The sequence below is a fragment of the Mauremys mutica genome, chromosome 11 (genome assembly GCF_020497125.1).
Source record: "Mauremys mutica isolate MM-2020 ecotype Southern chromosome 11, ASM2049712v1, whole genome shotgun sequence".
Classification (NCBI taxonomy): Eukaryota; Metazoa; Chordata; order Testudines; family Geoemydidae; genus Mauremys; species Mauremys mutica.
Genome location: NC_059082.1, coordinates 35415086 through 35429274, shown reverse-complemented (window position 1 = coordinate 35429274; position 14189 = coordinate 35415086). Strand labels below are relative to the sequence as shown.

At 41.0% G+C, this 14189-nt stretch overlaps 1 protein-coding gene across 5 annotated transcripts in view; it reads left to right on the top strand.

Moving 5' to 3' along the window:
- The window catches only part of NRG4 (neuregulin 4), a 70034-nt gene that overhangs the window by 4953 nt on the left and 50892 nt on the right, over window positions 1-14189 (top strand). For 2 of the 5 annotated variants that reach the window (XM_044979178.1, XM_044979174.1), the window contains exons 2-4: window positions 2937-3036; window positions 11849-11942; window positions 13903-13977. The gene's annotated coding sequence lies outside the window, so the exon portion shown is untranslated. Of the gene's footprint in view, window positions 1-2936; window positions 3037-11848; window positions 11943-13116; window positions 13708-13902; window positions 13978-14189 lie in introns of those variants that run through there. The other 3 variants (XM_044979176.1, XM_044979175.1, XM_044979177.1) reach the window with 3 other exon arrangements.

The window sequence follows — 14189 nt, the reverse complement described above, 5'->3', positions numbered from 1 at the left end:
TGTCTTCACTAGACCCACTAAATCGACATCCGCTGCATTGATTGCAGAAGCACTGAGCTACTGGTAAGTGTAGACAAGCCCTAAGTAGTAAGACGTTCTTGAGATTTAAGAAGATTAGTAGTTTGGAAGATACCTTTTGTGAGCCTTTCATGACATTTTAGGCTTGATGACTTGGTCCTTGGTAAGGACCATCATTGTTTGCTGGTGCTCTTGGCTATAATATTCAGTTACCAGATTAACAGCTATGACACTGATATTGAGTCAGTCTTTATATAAGTAGCTCTCTTGCTGATATCCAAGGCCAGTCCTTCCACTGTTTCTTCAAGGAGTTTCCACGTCAATTACAGTGGACATCATTCTAGGATTGCCAGAGATCTCTCTTTTATCCATTATGCATCCATTGGATTTTAATCTAGATACTGTGAAACCACAGTTTTGCTGAAGGACATAGAACCAATTTTAATTTCAGCTCCTAATTGTGTAAATATTTACAGGCATGGCAGGATGTAGTTTTGTTCAGAGTTTATCAAATGGGACTGTGCCCTTCAATTTCAGATCATGCCAAAACTTTCCATCCCTCTTCAGAAATCCTATTCATTGTACACTGCTATTGGATGAGGCCCAATATCTTCTGGAAATGGAGACCAAAGCATAGGTGCTGGTGCCATGGCCTTATTGCAACTCTAAAAAGTACAATCCTTATTCTAAATTCTCAAGATTGATTTGGGCCCTCAACCTTCAAGATGCATAATTCCTCATCTTAATAAGGCAGAAGCACAGGAAGTAACTCAGGTTAAATGTTTTCTACTTAATACTATAAGGTTCAGAGAGGGAATTTTATATTTGTTCTTATAACTTGTAAAGTATTGATTAGATGCCCCTTTTTATTTTTGTATAATGTAAATAAATAAAAGAGTATTAAATAAAATGTGTGGAAGTCAGTCTTAGTGACATTCAGGTTCCAATATTTCTAAAGGCTTCCTAGAATTTGAGGAAGGTATTAGCTTGTCTCTCACAACAAAAGTATCTAGATTCCTAGCAAGGGATTTAGATTCATTTTTTTAGATTCATTGATTCCAATCTCAAAGACTAGATTTCAAGGCAGTTGCCCTGTGAGGTACTACCCAGAAAATCTGTATTACAAGTAAACATGTTGGGGTTGAAGGCCGTCTAACTTGCCTTTTGTGCTTTTCTTTTTCTAATTAGAAGGAAGGCAGTGAGAGTTCTTACAAACAACACTCTGTGGCAATGGTATATTTGAACAGACGGAGATCCCAGCCCCCTGTGGTGTGACAACAAGTCATGCATCACTTTTGTGTAATTGGTACATTCATAACAGGGCAATATCTTCAACTTGCATTTTGGCATGAGAGAACATGCTAGCAGTTAAGGATTACAAGATGATATCAACACTCAAAGGATTCTATAGCTAATTCCCTTTTTTGTTTCTAAACCAGAGGAGGTCATCCATATGTAGTTCTCTTTGCAATGAGTGAGAATACAAAATGTGCAATATTTTACTCCATGGCATCCATAGTCCCAATTTAGTGTCAAATACGTTTGTTACACTGGGGAAGAAAATGCACATTCTTCACCTTTTCCTCTCTTAGCAAAATTCCAAAAAGATTGAGCAAGAAAGGGCCAGAGAGATTCTGGTTGCCCCATCTGGGGTTTACCATATGTGATTCCCAGTTCTGTTAGCACAGTCCAAGGACAACAAGCCCTTTGTTCTCTTCCTGAGCCCAGGCCTCTTGCCTCAGCAGGAAGATCAAATTCTTCACTCAAACTGGAAATGTTCTTCATCTGTTGGCCTGATTACTTGATTGTAATCCTCTGGGAAAGTCAGAGCTATGAATGTGGAATCACAGAAATCTTCTGCTAGATGGCCTCATATCCATTAGTGGAAATAGTTTAAGGATTTGGAGAGAGTAAAGATACCACTCCAGTCTCTTTCCCTTTTACCAGTCATTTAGGATTTTCTTTGTCCTACATGGATACAGGATTTTATTGGGATAAAACCAAAAGGTATTTGTGCCATATTTACATGCATCTGTGCAAGGGAACCAAGTCTTTTGTTATCTTTAGAAAACAATATATTAAAGGCTTTATGAACATCTCCATTCACAAGTTTAACCTATGAATCCATGGAATTGAAATCTTGGTTTTGCCAAGCATATGGAGGCTACTTTTGAGCTTCTTGGTATTTGCTCGTACTTGCATATGTGTTGTGGCTACTGCATCTTTTAAGAGAGTTTCAGAACTGCACACTTTGATGGCAGGTCCTCTTGATAACACATTTTTCATAAAAATGAAATAGTCTTAACATCCCATCCCTAGTTCTTGACTGTTGGGGTCTTGAATTTTCATTTAAATCACAAAGCTTCTTTGCTAATATTTTCTGGAAGCCTTCTGATATTCTGGGCTGAGCTCAGTTGTGCACCTGGGATGTTAAGATGGTTATAGGTTATTACCTTGACATGACAAAACCTTTAAGTAGTCCTTAAGATTGTTTCTGGCTTTTGGTAAAAAATAAGAAGGGCCAATCCATATCAGTCAAGAGGTGATCTAAATGGATCAAAATGCTGTGTTGAGATATGCTTTGTGTTTGCTGAAGCTACTGTACAAAAAGCAGAACTGAAATCCCTTTTTGCTGCAAAAACTACAGCATCTGTTCATTATGTGACAATTGTTGAAATATGCAGAACTGCTATCTGGAATTTGATTTCTTTATAAAGCATCATTGTCTTGATAATACCTCCAGGTCATATTGGTAGCTTCACCTGGAAAAGTATTGTTTGTCACTTTTTAATTAGTTATACTCCTGAGCCCACCTTCTGAGTATTGCCACTGCTAGCAGGTCACACAGTGTAGAGACTTCCCCCACTGCCCCAAGCATACGGATTCTGCAGATCCTGATTGAACCTCCTCTATTTCAGAGATTTGAAAGATGTGCTCTGAGTTAGAAGAACTGAGGGAGCCACCAACGTGTTGTGACCATGAAAGAGGCTCATGCAATCCTAGAATGCATCCAGCAAGGTATTTCCAGTAGAGATAGGGATGCGTTATTACCATTGACAAAGCACTGGTGAGAATTCATCTGGAATATTGTGTGCAATTCTGGTCTCCCATGTTTAAGAAAGATTAATTCAAACTGGAACAAGCACAGAGAAGGGCTACTTGGATGATCAGAGAAACAGAAAACCTTCCTTACAAGAGGAGACTTAAGGAGCTTGGCTTCTTTAGCCTAACAAAACAAAGCATATGGGGAGATATGACTGTTCTCTATCAATACGTCAGAAGAATAAACACCAAGGGAGGGAGAGAAGTTATTTAAGTTAGGCGTCAATGTTGGTATAAAAACAAATGGATATAAACTGGACATTGATAAATTTATGCTTGAAATTAGATGAAGGTTTCTAACCATCAGAGGAGTAAAGTTCTGTAACAGCCTTCCAAGGGGAGTGTGTATGTGTGGGGGGGAGCCAAAATACTTAATATGGTTTAAGACTGAGCTTGATGAGTTTACAAAATGGATGGTATGATGAGATTGCCTACAATGGCATATGGCCCATCTGCAGGGGGAGGGATAGTTCAGTGATTTGAGCATTGGCCTACTAAACCGTGGGTTGTGAGCTCAATCCTTGAGGGGGCCTGTAATCGATCGCGCCGGGGCTCGACCCTCCTGCGGGCAGGAGGGGAGCCACACCGACTCACTACATCCTCTGTTACAAGGGGCTGAGCAACAGCAAACAGTACCTAGGGAGCTCAGGCCCTTTGGTGCAGGGGCTGAGCAACAGCAAACAGTACCTAGGGAGCTCAGGCCCTTTGGTGCAGGGGCTGAGCAACAGCAAACAGTACCTAGGGAGCTCAGGCCCTTTGGTGCAGGGGCTGAGCAGCAACAAACAGTTGGTATATAGGCCCAGGTCCTTACACCTGAGCATTAGGTGAGGGGGAAAACTGCCACCCGTGAGTGGGGTGGCAGGGGGGGACGCAGGCCCACCCACTCCACTGCGTCCCACCCTGGGGCCCTAGCAGCGGCTATCACCGCTGCAGGTCAGTGGGGTCCTGACCGCAACACACTGACATCGGCATGTCTGTGTCTGCAGCCTGACTGGGGTCGGCTACCCCCGGGCTACTTCCAGCTTCCCCCTCAGGGCCTACCTTGTCCGTGGCACCGGTTCCAGGCCAGTCAACGAGCATGGGCTCCTCTCGACCAGGGCTTGGTGGCAGGTCCGGCAGCTCCTCGGGGAAGTCCGGCCAGGCGTGCTCGGGCAGCTCCTCCGGGTAACAGCAGGGATGGGGAGGCTCTGACGGCTCCTCCTCGTAGCGGGTGCGGGGGAGTTCCAGCGGCTCCTCCCAGTACCGGCCACGGGGGAGCTCCGGTGGCTCCTCCTCGTAGCGGGCGCGGGGAAGCTCTGGCCAGTCAGGACAGCTGCCTTGGGTCCTGGAGGTTTCCCAGTCGCGAGCTCCCGGTGGCACGTCTGCTCCCTGCGGCGGCTGGGCTCTGACTGAGCTCTGGCAGCCAGCTTTTCTACTTCCTGTCCCGCCCCTTGACTTCCGGGGGGCAGGGACAGGTGGCGGTGGCTCTGCCCACTTGGGTGTCTGTAAGGGCGCTCCCTCTGCTGGGCAGGAGAGGAGCCACACCGACTCACTACAGGGCCATTTAGGGATCAGGGGCAAAAAAAAAAATTGTCAGGGACAGTACTTGGTCCTGCTAGTGAAGACAGGGGACTGGACTCAATGACCTTTCAAGGTCCCAACAGAGAATTCTTTCCTAGGTATCTGGCTGGTGGGTCTCATGCTCAGGCAGTAGCTGGTTGCCATATTTGGTGTCAGGAGGGAATTTCCCCCCAGATCAGATGGGCAGAGAGGTGCGGGGGGGCATGTTTCACCTTCCTCTGCACCATAGGGCACAGCTCACTGGCTGGTTTGAACTACAGTAAATGGTGGATTCTATGTTGCTGGAAGTTTTTGAATCAAGATTTGAGGATTTCAGTAACTCAGCTGGAGGTTATGGGCCTATTACCGGAGTAGGTGGGTGAGGTTCCGTAGCCTGCAATGTGCAGGAGGTCAGACTAGATTATCATGATGGTCCCATCTGACCTTCGTGTCTGAGAGACTCATCTGATCACTTTTTGCCTTTTCTTCCCAGTATAAAGGCAACCAGGGGGACCTGATCAAGAAGGTTCCTCTTTGTTGTACATAGATTGATTTTCTGATGGTGCAACTTCTAGAGGTTCTTGTTGTGTCAGGGATTTAGCTGTTGCTTGTCCTTTCTCTTGGATGTTAAGACATTCATTGGTGGTCTGCTGATGGTCCTTCCACCATAAAAGTCAAGAATTCAGTTTTGGGACAAGTATGAGCAACACAGGTATATGCAGGTATACGCAGTTATATGCAGTACTATCACCATCTGCGAGCAAAGGTGATCATTGAGGCACAATCACTAGGTCTGTTCAAGACTAAAGTAGATTAACTCTTGTGCCCTAATCCAGCAAATTACTTATGTGGGCAATTTTCTGCAGGCACATTGAGCTGTACTGAGATCTGTGTGTGTGTGTGTGTGTGTGTGAGTAAGAGAGAGATCAGCGAAATAAAACAGTGGTTAGATACAGAATGAAGATAAGTGCATTGAAAGAATTTCTTTAGAAGAACAAGTTTAGAGTAAAAAACTTTATGAAAAGTAGTTACTATGAATGCACTGCTGTCACTTGTAAACATAGGATGCCTGCCACTTACTTTTTAAAAGCATAAATGACACCTTACAAGTTACCAGTATGAAAATGTCTACTTTAAAAATTTAGCCATTGTTCTTAGTTACAGGAATGCAAAATCAATAGTTATAAAATGTCTGTTGTGTTTTGTCAACTTGGTAGAGACAAGAACTGAAGTTTTTCATATTTCCACCTGCAAAAATACTGCCACGCCAAAAATAACTTCTTCAACCCAAAAGATATTTGCATTCCCACACACCCTCACACAAATACTCAAACATTTCTGATATGTAGACCAGCTTGTTTATTATAACCTACAAAACTTCATACCTGCTATATGACTAAAATGTATTTGTACTCACATGGATCATCTTCAGTGCCTTCTGGTTCACCTTTAATTGTGGGATTCATTTCTTCCATCTTTGTTGTAAGTCTAGACTTAATCCAGGTCAAAAGCTATTGCTCTGTCAGAAACAACAGCACATGTATAAACTGCCACATCTGTCAGATTGTCTTGTTAGCTGTCTTCAATGCTCAGTGCTAGGTCTTTCTATATAGAACAGTGCATCTTTGACTATTGTGTCTGCACTCTTCACTAGCTCTTCATTTGTGGATTATGTTTTTCTTAGTTCTTCTTTTGGCAGAATAGCTGCTTCTCTTTGGGCCAATTGGCTGGGCACGGTGCCTAGCGATATGGTGATGGGCAATATATAAATAAGATATTATTTTTATATTCCACTCTAGCAGTGAAGTAATCATTTGGTCCACAGTAGCAGCTGAGGGTTGTGATAGGGCAGAGAAACATGTTTCTCAAAATTCAAAACCACCACCAAGTCATCTATCCACTGCCAAATTATTTTAATTTCACCAAAAGCATGTCAGATGCTAGATCCTATCTACAAATTGTTGCAATAAATATCAGTCAGGTATCTGCACGGCACAGGTCCATTTACTGAATTATTTCAGCAATATTCCAAACATTTAGCTGTTCCTCTGCACTCTTGCTGTGTCAGTTCCATGTGCCTGTACCTCCCCAATATGATTTCTTTGGCAACATTTTCCTTTTATTTAATTTACAATTCAATGTCACTGATATTGGATCCAGCCACATGTAACTTTATAACTTGCTAGGTCCCTCTCCCACCAAATATGGCTGACATATGAAGAAGGAGAAGGGATGGAGAGTGAAAAATATCCCATTAGGCCTTGTTCTTCTCTAAAGACTACATTCACAGTTGGTAGCGCAACTGAGAAGAAGGATGGATTATGGCTTTAAGACATAGCCTCATGGCAGGCAATTCTCAATGGCATTTGTGCATGTGGTAGGCACTTTGCCTCTGGAAGTGCTGGGGGAAAGCACAAAGCATCCATTGCTTAATCCTGTTACAAAGCATCCATTGCTTAATGCTGTTACAGCAAGCATCCATTGCTTAATCCTGTATGCTACCCCCTCTCTGCTGTCCAGTGCTTAGGGAAACAGAGACCTAGCACTGGCCGCACATCACTCCCTCTTCTTTGGGGAGTCTAAAACTGACTGATCATCCTGGGCCTCTGGCCAATGTAATTTGGGGTAAGTTTCTATGTGTGGGGTGAAAAAGGAAGAAATACTTCTCTGATAAATTCATTTTTAAAAGGCATATGTTTGAAGATGCTTAGATGTTTGGAACATGAGACTAAGACCTGGGGAGATGGATTAATAGGCAAAATGCAGGTACAGCAAAGTAAATAAAACTATCACATGGCTATGCATATACATAAATACATTTCACTTGTATGTTAACTGCCTTATATATGAGATTGTTGCTTACTTTACATAAATTATAAGAGCAATAAAATGGAAGAAATTATTTGTTATTAATATAGCTGTCATGAGCATTTCCATAGGAGTTCAGCATGGATTAATGTGAGGAAGCATTTAAATGCTTTATCCCTTAGACCAAGAATTTTAGATGTTCTACATATAGAATAAGTTAGTATTCCAAAGGTTAAAAAGAACAGTGGGACAAATTCTGCAGCCCCTACTTGGGTCATAATCCCACTCCCATTGAGGAAGATGGCAAAACTCCTATTAAATTCAATCTTACTTTCATTGACCATCAGCCATAACTCAGACTAAACTCCTATTGACCTCAATGGGAGTTTTGTCTGAGTAAAGACTAAAGGATTTGCCACAGAGACAATATATTATCTAAAAGTTTTACAGTTGTCACTTGTACTGTCTGAACCCTGGTTTTCAGAAGTGATAATAATCTGCTGCCAAAGAAAAATGCCTTAAATGCTATAGGGCATTATCTGCAGGAGAAAAGAACCCTTTCTAGTAAAACGAGACTGAAATCAGTTCTTGTAATCTTGAGGGTGGGGGAGGAGGAATTACAAATGATGGTCACTGATGGGTTACTGTTGCATACATATACAAGTAGAGTGAAGCCTCCCCTCCCCCCCTTTAAAAAAAGTTTTGAGAAAACTATAGTTAAAACATAAACCAAGTTGTATATACAAAAATACACCATCACAAAACATTTGAGACTTCATTAATTACCCGGCTCTAGGAAAGAACACCTTAGCATGAGTAAGAGGGGAAGCCAAAGGATAACCAGTATCAGCTCTTTAATTTTGAGGGCAGTTCTATGCTGAGGTGTAGCTCATGTAGATAAAAGCAACCTAGGGGTTCTTTCTGTGAAGGTTCTTCAGGGTTTTTATTGGTGAAGGAAGAGGGAACAATAACACTTTTTCATCCAAACCCCCTTCTTGATCCTCTTCCTGCACTCAGATCACGAAACTTACAATGGGGATTCTGTGCAAAATGAGTGACACCTTTTCAGAAGCATCTCACTTCCTGCAGCTGGGAACTGCTGGATGTCTGAATCTTCTGCTGTCAGAAGCAGAAATTATATGGCACACTGGGAGGGCAATCTGGCTGCAGAGGCTTTCCTGGCTGTTGCAGTGGCCTGTAAGATCTTCTTTATGGGTAGTTAGTTCAGTGTATCATTTTTGCATATTCCTTAACTTTTGTAAAAAAAAGACCTCCAAGTCTCACCACTGGCTCTCTTTTCTATGCCACATCAAATACAGCTTCTGGTTCTTACCTTTAAGGCCTTTCACAATTTAGCTCAGCCTAACTTATCCATTCTTATATCTTATCACACTCTTCCTGTCCCTTCCACTCAACCAACATTGCCAGCTTCCATTGCTCATTTTTTTCACAAGCACCTCCATGCTGCTTCTTATGCACAGAACACCATAGAATCATAGGACTGGAAGGGACCTTGAGAGGTCGTCTAGTCCAGTCCCCTGCACTCATTTCCATTTAGGCCACAAATCTGCCCACTTTCAAATACTTTGAGACCTATTTTACTGTAATGCCTATAGAAAACTGCTAATTTATAACTGGTAAGTGAACGGACAGTAGAGGACTTATACAAAAAAGATACAATATTGTATCTTAAATTTACTGTTTAAAATTAGTTCATTCAAAACCACCTAGCTGTGTGTATATCTGGCCTAAGAACCTGAGTTTATGTATTAATGTTTCTGTTGTCTCACTTGCTTCAAATTGATTTTTACAATCACTTGTGTCTTTTAAATAGATAATACGTTTTTGGGAAAACGGACCATCTTTTACTTTGTTTTTTTACAATATACAAACAGGTGATTGGACTTAATACAAGGACAACATGGTGAAATTCTATAGGAGGTCAGGCTAGATGATCTAATAGTTTGTTCTGGCCTTAAAAATCTATGAATACATAGCATGGTGTGGCCCCAATTCTGAGTGGTGCCTCTAGATACTACCATAATAAAAATAACAGCAAGTATTTTAAAACTCATACTAGAAAAACTATTTCAGTAATTTATCTATCATCTTTAGGGACTTTTGTGGAGATTGTTTTTAAAAAGTGTGTGGTGAGCAACGCAAAACAAAAATATGGAATATATGTGATGTTGCAGTTAATTTAATTCCTTTTTAAAAATCTGCCTGCACGTGCAAGTCCTCCAATTTCCCGTCCTCTTGGGATGAAGCAAGTCACAGATGTATAGAATAGCTGGCAATTTAATAATTTAAAAATATAAATTTAAGCTCAAGTACACAGGAAATTAGTAGTATAAAAGATTAATTGTTAGTAAGCGTGCAGGGGGTAATGCAAACAAGATCATTTAGAGACAGATCATAGTGCTCTGAGCAAAGGGCTCCTCCCAACCTTCAGTCACAGAAAGAGGCATTCTCATATATGGCCTGCAGTCGCAACTGTAGGGTGAACAAGCACTGGACAAAATCCACTGCTTCTCTGTTATGCAGCTTTGTGGATCAGTGGATCCAACCTGTGCAGAAACTCACTGGCTTTTCCCAAACCATAGCCCAACAAATCCACCCTGTACTCCAGAGCAGAGAACTGTTGCAGAGTGCACAGTGGGCTCACCCACAGAAATGATCACCCACCATGAAGCAAAAACCCAGCTTTCCACTCTGTTTAGGGCCTTGTGCTTCTGCATAAGAGAATATATACACATTCAATATATACCTCACAAACTCCAGTTCTGCAGAGCTTTTATGCACATGCTTAAGTCCCATTGACTTAAATGTTTACATACTTTGTGGAATTGAGGCTATTATTATTAACAGATCTAATAAAATTTGATGGATTACAGAATTCCAAACAATATAGCTGACATTAAAGACATATCAAATGGAACTTTCAGATAATAGAAGAGGCAAAAATATAAGTATAGCATAATGTTCTGCTGACATTAGAATTTTTTAATCTATGTGCTGTAGTCTGTCAAACAATATTTATTGTCTTCAGAACTGGTATCATGATAAGATACAGAAAAAGCATCAGAGTAGAATTGATTGAGGTAGAATCCTGTATAGATTTTGTCTATTTAGGGTTGAATATATGAATATGTGTCTGAAATTTTCTCTATTGAGATACCAAGTAAAATGATACCATCTAGCAATGTGGGTCCTGTCATTTCTAAATTGAAAGATTATTTCCAATATTATGTAACAAAATGCTTCTCTTAGCTAGTCCCTTATTGATAGAGATTTTTGTGACTTTCAGGATTTCATTTTCAAAAATGAAAATGTACAGTTAAGTATACATATTTGCTGGCCTACTTTGAGTGAGCCGTTACAACTGCATGTTTAAAGTAGGCATTGCACATGCAGGTAGCTAGTTATACATATAAGTGGTCATTTATGCATGCAAATAACTGATTTGTGTGCAGAATGCTGGCAATGACTTATGCAAATTACATGGAAAGATGGTATATGAGAGTTTTTGAAAATCAAGTCCTCAGACTAGTAATATGTTCCTTAGACAAATAAGAAGCATAAGCACTAGGGGCTAGATTCACAGAGGGACTTAGACGCAGCGGTGCTCAGACTTGCACCGCCTAAATTGCAGATGTCTAGAAAAATCACAAAGCCTGGGTCAAGTGCTCAGGCTTCCTGTACAATGGGAGTTTGGCACATAAGTCTGGACTGGAGGGAGGCAATTATCTCTGCTTGGAATTCTCAGCGGTGAACCCTCTCTTAGAATTAGGTGCCTACGGTGTGTCTTGCAAAAAGGGAGGGGAGGCTGGATCATAACTTTTAGCCCAGTTAGGGTACTCACCTGAGATGATGAGAGACACCCCCCACCCCCGTTCAAGTGTCCCCTGGACACTAATTTCTAGGGGCTCTAATTTCAGTTTTGATCAAATTCAGAAACATATGGAATAGTACCTTCTTATTTTAAAACAGAAAGTGGAGTCAGAAGCTGAGATATACCTGGGCAAAATTAATCCCTGATGTAACCCTAACAACTTCAACAGTATTACACCAGGGATGTATTGGGCCCTCTAAGTTTATGACCTGTAACTTTTATCTTACCTCCATTAAAGTGAACTAATTGAAATTTGTGTGTGGGAGGGTGTGTGAATCCATTTCCCACCAATTAGTTGTAACATTAAGATATATTGTATTTGGTAGAATGGAAAAAATAAAACAGATGGGAAATATGTTTTGGTAAAGAAGTTACACTTTTCATAAAGGTTTCAATTAGGGTGGGGTCAGGGAGTTTAAATCATATGCCTAAAGTTGGTATTATCAACAATCATGTAAGTGATGAAATAAATTCATATTTTCCCCTTAGCTGAATAAAGTTACTTTTGGTAAAGAGGCTTCTTCCATGGCATGAATCCTCACTTGCTTCCAGGATCCAAAGCTTAAAGAAGAAAAAGCCTGAGGTAAGTTACTGTTTTGTTACAAAAAGAACAGGAGTACTTGTGGCACCTTAGAGACTAACAAATTTATTTGAGCATAAGCTTTTGTGGGCTACAGCCCACTTCAACGGATGGGCTGTAGCCCACGAAAGCTTATGCTCAAATAAATTTGTTAGTCTCTAAAGTGCCACAAGTACTCCTATTCTTTTTGCGGATACAGACTAACACGGCTGCAACTCTGAAACCTGTTTTGTTACAGTGTTAGTAACAAATAACTAACTATAGTTATTTTAAACTTGTTGCTTTGTGCTGGAAATAAGAATTATGATAGAACAAGACTAGACAGAAGTTTGTTGGACTGATTCCCCACTGTCTCACACCCTGTCTAGTCATTTACACCTGTGTAATTTGAATGTAAAACTACAAGCAAATCAAAATTCTTTATTAATTTTAGTTTACACCTAGTTTGCACAGATGTAATTGACTACACAGGGACCAGGTATTGGAAATTCAGTTTCTGATATGTTGGACTAGTATATAGGTTTGATAGTGGCAGTGGGGAAATTTGTTATAACAGAGTTAACCAGGTTCAATTATGTATTGGATGTCTAAAAAGTAATGGATTATGGGACAAAATGTAGCAGATTGGAGAAAGTTAATTTGCCTGAGATTAAGTGGGGCATTTTTTGTTCCATGTTTATATTAAGAACAGATATATCTTAAAGAACAAATGTTTTCAATACATACAAACATCTGGATAAGATATTCTTTTAAACCAGGAGTGGCCAACCTGTGGCTCCGGAGCCACATGTGGCTGTTCAGAAGTTAATATGCGGCTCCTTGTTTAGGCACCGACTCCAGAGCTGGAGTTACAGGTACCAACTTTCCAATCTGCCCGGGGGGTGCTCACTGCTCAACCCCTGGCTTTGCCACAGGCCCTGCCCCCACTCCACCCCTTCCCACCTGTCCCTGAGCCTGTTGTGCCCTCGCTCCTCCCCCTCCCTCCCAGAGCCTCCTGCATGCCACAAAACAGCTGATCGGGAGGTGCGGGGAGGGAGGGGGAAGCGTTGATTGGTGGGGCTGCTGGTGGGTGGGAGGCGCTGGGAGCGGTGGGGTGGGGGAAGCTGATGGAGGGCTGCTGACTTATTACTGTGGCTCTTTGGCAATGTACATTGGTAAATTCTGGCTCCTTCTCAGGCTCATGTTGGCTACCCCTGCTTTAAACAATGCTTAGGCAAGCTATCACAGTAAAGAGGAGGTTGCAGCTAATTAAACCTGGTGAAGCAGTTAGTGTAAAGTTAGGTCATGTATCTTATTTAAACTGATTGGGAATGAGAGCCCTTAGGTATTTCACAGTAGTGGAACATTTTAAAAAGAGGAACGCTATTGTTTATGGGGTAAAAATTAAAAGTTTTCTGATTTGTTTAAATTTACCTTGTAACCAGATACTTGGCTGCAATGTATTCTTTTTATGTTGCAATTTGGACACTGCTTTGGAATTCAGCCAAATATCACCTACAATACAGCACTTGTTTATAATCAAGGATCTGCTAGGATTACAGTTGTGAAAATGTGAGAAATCTTTTGTGAGCACAGAGGGGCGTTTCCCCGGCCCATACTTGGCCTCTGTGCACACCTTTGTCTTTTTCTCAACCTCACCCACATTGCACTGTGCACACACATAAATCTTCAGCTTTTTAACAGCAGGTATACAATGCAAACCTTGGGTTCTGGTGAACATACCACATCTCCAAGATAATGTGTTTGTTGTAAACATTTTAGTTTTGAGGTAAGTTATTTTTGAGATTTTTTTTGTTTGTTTTGTACCATGTACTACTTTTAACTCTATTTTGTTATGTACACTTACAGTGGATAAAGTTGTATGTATGTGTGAGAGCCAAAGAGGAGGACTTCCCTTTGGGTGGAGACCTTGGTATTACATCTTTGTAATGTAGGGAGTTGCCATTTTAGATTTCTCTTGTAGGGTCAGGACACTTAAAGGAGTAAAGAAGTGATTTAAGTTCCTGTGAGGAACAGAATTATCTACTTACATTATACAGTAAGTACAAACCCTTTTAATCTTTTGAAATAAGCTTCTATATAAACTTGTTTTGTACAACTAGAGAGGTTCAGGCAGAAGCATTTCTTTCTAGTAATGCTTCTAAATTCTTTGTTTTGCTATTTAACTGGAAAAAATCTTTTAAATGCTGGGAGGAAGGAAGTACCTTGGATGGATGATGCAAAGAGGAGTAAACACTGCATCCTCTTTAA